At 45.0% G+C, this 8,554-nt stretch overlaps 1 non-coding gene across 1 annotated transcript; it reads right to left on the bottom strand.

Moving 5' to 3' along the window:
• Positions 1-1,587: 1,587 nt before the first annotated feature.
• On the bottom strand, positions 1,588-1,743 carry LOC112411568 (U1 spliceosomal RNA). Its single transcript, XR_003005651.1, has one exon. It is a non-coding gene; the product is annotated as a U1 spliceosomal RNA (small nuclear RNA).
• Between the last annotated feature and the right edge of the window lie 6,811 nt (positions 1,744-8,554).

Below are 8,554 nucleotides of genomic sequence, written 5' to 3'. Positions count from 1 at the left end.
GCGTGAGACCTCACGCCCTCTTCTCACGGTGCCTGCTCCCGCCTCCCCTCCCCTCTGTAGCTCATTCTCCATTTCTGCCTCTCCTCTCATCTCCAGGGTCATAGATTCCAGTTTCCGTAGGACACACCAGGCTCGTGGCTGTTTATTACTAATAGTGCCCTCTTCCGTGCCCGAAAGTGTCCTGGCAGAGCAGTAAAGGGTACGGCCTTCCTCCCCACGCCCCACTGACCTCCAGCTTCAGCAAAGGCCCTGCCGCTGAGCAAAGGACACCCATAGAAGGCGAGGGAGGGAGCGAAACTCTTACCCGAAGTGTTCTCGTTTATTCTACACCATATCGACCTCGCCAATCAAGTCCACGTTCTAGAGATGAGGAAATGAAGGCCCGGAACTTAACACTTGCTCAAAGTCAAAGATCCAGGACATCCCAAAATTGAGACTCAAACTTGGCTCTGCCCGAGTTCAAATCCCTCACGTTTCCCACAAGGTCAGGTAGCGTGGCTGGTCGGAGAGGATCAGCTTGGCACTCTTTTCATTTCCGAGGGAGAAATCAACAGGCTTCCTCATGCTGGCTATGGAGACCCTGAGGCCCAGAGAGGGTTTGTGCCTTACTCAAGATCACACAGTACATAAGCAGCAGAGCTTGTGCTAGAACCAGGTCCTTTATTCCCAAAGCATCCCTGAGATTTTCCTGAGCAGACAGGGGGCCTCAGTGACACTCTGGGGCCCTTGACTGAGCCTCTCCTCCTAGCCCACGCTTGTTGGACCCTCTCCCAGGAGAATGGAGCCAGACCCCAAGCAACGCCACTGCCCCAAGTAGATGTCATGGGCCTGGGATGGGAGGAGTGTACAGACCCTGGAAACCCTGTGCCCGTTCGTCAGGGTCACAGGCATGGAATGCCACCGCAGAAGTATCCTAAATGAAAAGAAGAAAAAGAAAGAAGTATCCTAACTGTGCCACCCAAACTTAGTTTGGTATTCAAGACCTTCTCTTCTCCCCACCCGCCATGTGCATCTTACGCTCCAACCATATGGTTCTAGGCATACCCTGCTTTTTCTGGTCCTCAGGCCTTAGCACATGCTGTTCCCACTGCTGGGAGTGCCCTTTTTTCCCACATGTCTGAAGAATTCTTATCCATCAGGACACAAATCAAATGTCCCTTCCCAGGGCATCAAAATCACACTGATGGGTCTATGGATTGTTTACAGCCAGTGTCCTTTCTGATTGGCCAGTGACCATGGCAAGCAGGTTGTTAAATATTTAGACTCTCCCCTGTGAAGTCTCTCCTTTCCACCTCCTGGCTGTATTGTGCATCCCTTTGCATCCCTCTGCTGCAGCCCTTGTCCCACTGGCTGGCTTGGTTCTGCCAAGCAGGAGCCATGACTGGTCCATCACGGTATCTCCCCAGGGCTACACCAGTACCCAGGCAGGTGTGCTAACTGTTTGGACACAGGTTCTGCTCCTTGGAGCTGGAGGGGCACCAGGAAACCTTAAACAGCTCTCATTCCTTGATGCGAAGCGCTTCCTATGGGCTCACCCCTTCCATCTGATGAGTATTGGTCCCAGATGGAGAAACCAAAGCACAGTGAGATGAAGAAACTTAGCCAAGTAAGTGATGGGACTGGGACTTTTGGGGGAGGGTCAGGGGAAGTCACAGGGTTCAGCACATCTGGAGCGCAATGGATGAGCCTCACCCTGGGAAAGCCACCTTCGTGACCATGGTATCTTTCCTGCCAGGTAAGTTGGGGACTGGAATTTGAACCCAGGTTTCAATCTACAGTCTCTGCTCTCTCCATGCAGTCTCTGAATCCCAGGCAGCCCTGTTTGGGGAAGGGCAGTCTCAGCTTGGGGGACTCCGCCCCCGCCTACCAGACCCCTGCTCGGGAGAGCGAGGAGGGTGCTGACAAACGCAGGCTTACTCCACCCACCTGCGGGGCCCCTGGCCGGGAGGGCCACATGAGATGGACTGAACCTTTGCCCTCAGCCTCCCTTCTCAGGCCTCCAAGGGCAAGCCTGGTCTTTGGCTGCCCTTGGCAGCCATTCCAGATAAGGATACTAGGAAGCAGTTCTGCAAAAGATGTGGGACTTTCCAGGACAAACCGAAAAGAGAAGACACGAATGACCCTCCCACAGGGTCACATTAGCCCTGACCGCTTAGGTCCTCTCTGTCCCAGATATCAGCCACATGTCCCACTCTTTGTAACTCTCAAGGGGACTTGAAGGTGGCTTGGTGGAACCAGCCCCAAGCCTGGAGTCATGAGATCTGGGTTCAAATCTTGGCCTCAGGGCTGAACTTGCCCTGTGACCTTGGCAAGCCACTTGACCTTTTTGATCCTTGCTGGCTTTGTAAATAAAGGGATTGTTGGAAAAATTAAATGGAATAATACGTACCAAGCGCCTAGTGTGGGGCTGAAGTTCCCTCTACAAATGGGGATTGAATTGGAGTCTGAAATATCCCTGTTCCTCCAGAGAAAGTCCCTTGTTTCCTTCCCTGCCAGTCTTGGTAATCTACAAATTCCCCAGATATGATCAGCACGCCTCCTTGCCTTAACTAATCTAGTTTGACCTTCATGCTCTGTGGGTGGGGAAAGCACAGTCTCCGCTTTCCTCTTCTGTCCAGAGCTCTCTCCTTTTGAGTCCGCCTAGGGAGGCCCTGGGCCTCTTTTAGATGAGATTATTGCTCCGAAGAAAGTCCCTGTACTATGAAAATCATAGAAATCGGAATCTTGCCACCTCCACCTCCAAGTGGTTTGAACTATTAATAATTTTTCAGAATTCGGCTGAGCTGCAAACCCAATATATGAAAGTTCCAATTTACTGAACACAGAAGTCATGCCTGAGGATCCACTGCCGGGTTCATTTAAGTAGTCAGTTCCCCCGTGCTGTAAATGGGTCTCCCTTGATAGAATTTCAATCTCCACACGACTTCTCAGATGCTTCCATGGAGCCAGATCAAGTTGGGTCTACCTGTTCCACGTTCTAGAAGTCACCTGAGCAGGCATTTCAACTGGAAGCTTCTACCCTGAGCTTCATAGATCACGAAGCCAGCTCACATCCAGAATCTCACCTATAACAGACAGCAGAAGCTTACTGCGTCCATTTTCCAGTCTGAGAAATGGAGGCCCACAGGGTGGAAGGGGTTCACCTCAATTCCTGTCAGGACCGATGGAGTCAGGGCCGGTGAGGACTACAGTGACCTTTCCCGGTGTCCCTGAGCACTCTCCAATCTTAAGGCAGAGTTTGTAACCTTTCCTTCCCTGGTGATTTCTCTCTTCCCGGCTCCCTGTAACCAACAACGTGAAGTCCCAGTTTCTGAGGATGACAGCCTCGTGTCCTGGCATCTACTGACCTCTCCAGCCCCACTTCCGGTGCTCCCTTTGTGTTCTAGCTTCACAGGACATCCTTCTGGCCCTGCATGTGACTTAGAATTGTTGCCCATGTCAACCCCTCTGCCTCAAAGCTGCTGATGCGCATGGGGATGGCGGGGACGTAGGGATGAAAGTCATAAATGGGTGAGTGTGCACTTAGGGCTGCGCTAGGATGAAGCACCCTAGACGCTCAAGGTGCAAAATGTAAGGAGATGGTTCCTCAATAAGTTCAACATAGATTAGCATATGGCCCAGCAAATTCCTCTTCTAGGTGTAAACCCAGAAGTATTGAAAACAGGGGTTCAAACAAAAACTTGTCCGTGACTGTTTATAGCTGCAGTATTCACAATAGCAAAAGGTGGAAACCATTAAAATGCTCATCAACAGGTGAGTGGGTAAGCAAAATGTGATACATCCACATAGTGGAATATTATGTGGCCATGGCCATAAAAAGGAATAGAGTAATGGTATATGCTACAATGTGGTTGAACCTTGAAAACATTACGCTAAATAAAAGAAGCCAGTCACAGGTGGCCACATACTGTATGATTCCATTTATGTAAAATGTCCAGAATAGGGAAATCCATAGAGACAAAAAACAAATTAGTGGTTGCAAGGGGCTACACAATGGAGAAATGGGGAAGGATTACTAATAGATATGGGGTTCCCTTTTGGACTGATGAGAATGTTCTGGAACTAGATAGTGGTGATGGTTCCACAACATTGTGAAGGTACTAAAAACCACTGAATTGTACGCTTTAAAATGATTTTAATGGTAAATTGTATGTAAGGAAGAATCACTCTTGGGTGCCAGCCTGCGCTTGCAAGCCCCGAGGGTGACTGCCTTCTCACATTTTGTGCCCTGGTTGCCTCACTCTAAGCCTGGTCCTAGTGTCCACAGCCTCCCCCATGGATGAGAGAATTCTGTTTGCTTGTAACTTCTCCTCCGCCCACCACTTCCCTGGAGAATCCTTTTGTTTGGCAGTTCAGTTCATGGGCTGATGCAGAATAAGGACATTTGGTAAAAAGAGGCAGAGACAGAGAATTAAGAAAAGGAATTGTTTGGGAACAGCCAAGAAATACTTAATGAAGAAAAATTATAGAGAAAGGAAGTGGAGATGGAAGAGACAACTCACCAGGCTCAGTTTTTTAAACGGCTTTATTGAGATACAATTCTCATACCATACAACTCACCCTTTCAAAGTGTACAAGGCAGGAACTTCCCTGGTGGTGCAGTGGTTAAGAATCCGCCTGCCAATGCAGGGGACATGAGTTCGAGCCCTGGTCCGGGAAGATCCCACATGCCCAGAGCAACTAAGTCTGTGAGCCACAACTACTGAGCCTGCACTCTAGAGCCCGCGAGCCACAACTACTGAAGCCCGCGTACCTAGAGCCCGTGCTCTGCAACAAGAGAAGCCACTGCAATGAGAAGCCCACACACTGCCACGAAGAGTAGCCCCCGGTCGCTGCAACTAGAGAAAGCCCGCGCACAACAACGAAGACCCAACACAGCCAAAAATAAATAAGTACATAAATAAATTTATAAAAAGTGTACAAGCCAGTGGTTTTGAGTATTCAAAGGGTACCAACTTCCAGTTATAAGAAGAGTAAATTCTGTGGATCTAAAGTACAGCATGGTGACTGTAGTTAATAATACTGTATTGTATACTTGAAAGTTGCTAAAAGAATAGATTTTAAAAGTTTTCACCACAAACACACACACATGATAACTAGGTGTAGTGATGGGTGTGTTAACTAACTTTGTTGTGGTAATCATTTCACAACATATACGTATATCAAGTCATCTCATTGTACTTTAAACTTACATAATGTTATATGTCAATTATATCTCAATAAAGCTGGAAATGAAACACATTTAAAATCTGGCTTTTAGTATAGTCACAGATATGTAAACTTATCAGCACAGTCAATTTTAGGGCATTTTTAATCACCAAAAGAGAAAACCATCCTCCCCTCCCCAAGCCCTTGGCCTCTGCATCAGTGACTCAGTGTTCATGCCTACAGGGATGAGGAATTTCTGGAAGGAGGGGGTGAGCCTAAACCAGGAAGCAGCATGGCAGCAAAAGGCCCTGTGCAGTCATGGGTGGAGGGGTGTTTGGTTGGACCGCTGAAGAGAGCAACCTCACGGTCCCTAGTAAAGGCAAAGATTCGCATGCCTAATGACCCAGCAATTCCACTCCTGATTGAAACCCTTGAGAAACTTTTGTATTTGTGCCCAAGAAAACTGAGTAAGGGCATTGGCTGCAGCAGTTTGCGATGGGGTGGGAAAAAGGACACAACCTAAGTGTCCCTCGACAAGGAAAAGAATAACTATAGTTTGAAACATGCACACAGTAGGCGATCCCATGACCGTGAAAATGAATGACTACACGTGCATGTTTCAACATGGACATGTTTTGAGACCGTGATGTGGTACGAAAAAAATCAAGTTGTAAAAGAACGGATGTTGTCTAATGCCATATATGCAAATTTTTATCATACAAAAGCAATCATATATAATTTCTAACTTCTTATTTTGAAACAATTTCAGATTAGAGTTGAAAAACGGAACAAAGAATTTCTGTATACTTTCAGTTTCCCCAAATGTTAGCATTGTACCACGTTTGCCTTATCATCCTCTCCCCCATATTAAAAATATATCTATATACATATACATGTGTATCTATACATATATATTCGTATGTATATCTGATTTGTCATTCTTTCCCCTCCAATCTCACTCGGTAGGCATATAGATATAGTTATAGATATAGATATATACACACATACATATATACACATACATACATATGCATGTGAGAGGCATGTTTGTGTGTGTATATATACCCACATATACATAAGACATCATTTTTCTCTGAGCCATTTGAAAGTCAGGTTTATTGAGGAATGAGTTACATATGGTAGATTCATCCTTTCTAAGTATAGACTTTGATGAGTCTTGGAAATTGAATACAGTCTTGTAACCACGACCGCAATTGAGATACAGAACACTTCCATTACTGCAGAAGTTCTTCGTGCCCCCTTGTAGTCAATCTTCACCCCATCTCCAAGTTCCTGGAAACCAGTGATCTGGTTTCAGCTCCTTTAGTTTTGTGATTTCCAGCCCATTATATAAATGGAACCACAGAGTGTGAGTCTTTACTATCTGACTTTAATTATTATCATGCTTTCGAGATTTATCCATGTAGAGATTGTCCCATGTTTCAGTAGTTCATTGTGTTTAATTGCTGAGTGGTATTCCACTGTGGGAATGACCAAGTTTTGCTTATCCATCCACCAGTTGTCGAGCATTTGGGTTGTTTCCAGTTTTTGACTATTATGAATAAAGCTGCTCTGAATATTCATGTACAAGTCTTTGTATGGACATGTGTTTTTGTTTCTCTTGAGTAAATACCCAGGAGTAGGATCATTGGGTCATACAGTTAACTAAATGAAACCACCAAACTATTTTCCAATGTGGTTGTACAACTGCAGGGATCTGCCAGCAATGTATGTTTTAGTTGCTCCACACCCTTACCAGGAGTTGATGTTGTCAGGGTTTAAAATCTTAGCCATTCTGTAGGTGTGTAGTGCTGACTCACTGTGGCTGTAATTTGCACTGACTAACGAATAATGGTGTTGAGTATTTCATGCACTTCTCTGCCGCCCATCCATATGTCTTCTTTGGAGAAGTGTCTCTTCAAAACTGTTGCTCATTTTATTATTGGGTCGTTTGTCTAACTTAAAAGAACTTTAAGGGAATTTCCTGGCTGCCAAGTGGTTAGGACTTGGCACTTTTCACTGCCAAGGGCCTGGGTTCAATCCCCTGGTCGGGGAACTAAGATCCCACAAGCTGTGCAGCATGGCCTAAAGAAACAAACAAAGAAACAAATAAAAGAACATTAAAACTTTTAAATTCTGGATCCTAGTTCTTTTTTTTTTTTTTTAATATTTATTTATTTATTTGGCTGCGTCAGGTCTTAGTGGCAGCATGAGGAATCTTTAGTTACGGCATGTGGGATCCAGTTACCTGACCAGGGATTGAACCCAGGCCCCCTGCATTGGGAGCATGGAGTCTTAACTGCTGGACCACCAGGGAAGTCCCTGGATCCTAGTTCTTTATCAGACATTTGCTCCCAGTCTTTGGTTTGTCTCTTCATTTTCTTAACAGCGACTTTCATAAAGCAGAAGTTTTTCATTTTGAGGAAGTCCAGTTTATCAATTTTTTGTTTTTTATGGTTTGTGTTATTCGCATCCTAACAAATCTTTACCTGTCGAGGTCACAAATATATTTTCCTATATTTTCTTCTATAGTTTTCATAGTATTATATTTTACATTACGTCTAAGATCCATTTTTGAATTTTTATATCTTGTGAAAGGTAAAGGTTGAGGGTTTGTTTGTTTTTTTAAATAGATGTCATTGTTTCAGCATCATTTCTTGAAAAGTAAAAAGACTATTCTTTCTCCATTGCATTACCTTGGTCCCTTTGTCAAAAATCAACTGACTACATGTGTATGGATCTATTTCAGGACTTTCTATTCTGTCCCATTGATTCATAGGTCCAAACTTAGGCCACTATTACACTGTCTTTCTTACTGTTGCTTTATACTGTCTTGAAATAATGTAGAGTGAGTCCCTCAACTTCATCTTTTTCAAAATTGTTTTGGCTATTCTAAGTCCTTTGCTTTTCTGTGTATAGTTTAGAATCAGTTTGTCAGTATCTACAAAAAAGTCCTCTGGGATTTTGACTGGGATTGTGTTGAGTCTATAAATAATTGAGGTAGAATTGACATCTTAAAGTACTGAGTCTTCTGATCCACGAACATCGTATATTTCTCCATTGATTTAGTCACCTTTGTTTTCTCTTGGCCATGATTTTCAGTTTTCAGTGTACAAATCTTACTTCATTAGATTTACCCTTAGTTTTTTCTTTTTTTTCTTTTTTTTTTTGCAGTATGCGGACCTCTCACTGTTGTGGCCTCCCCCATTGCGGAGCACATGCTCCGGACGTGCAGGCTCAGCGGCCACAGCTCACAGGCCTAGCCACTCCGTGGCATGTGGGATCTTCCCGGACCGGGGCATGAACCCGTGTCCCCTGCATCGGCAGGCGGACTCTCAACCACTGCGCCACCAGGGAAGCCCTGGTGTTTTTTTTTAATGCTATTGTAAGTGGTATTGATTTTTAA

The sequence above is a fragment of the Neophocaena asiaeorientalis genome, unplaced genomic scaffold (genome assembly GCF_003031525.2).
Source record: "Neophocaena asiaeorientalis asiaeorientalis breed wild unplaced genomic scaffold, Neophocaena_asiaeorientalis_V1.1 scaffold78, whole genome shotgun sequence".
NCBI classification, from domain to species: domain Eukaryota; kingdom Metazoa; phylum Chordata; class Mammalia; order Artiodactyla; family Phocoenidae; genus Neophocaena; species Neophocaena asiaeorientalis.
This window is presented reverse-complemented; position numbering and strand designations above follow the sequence as displayed.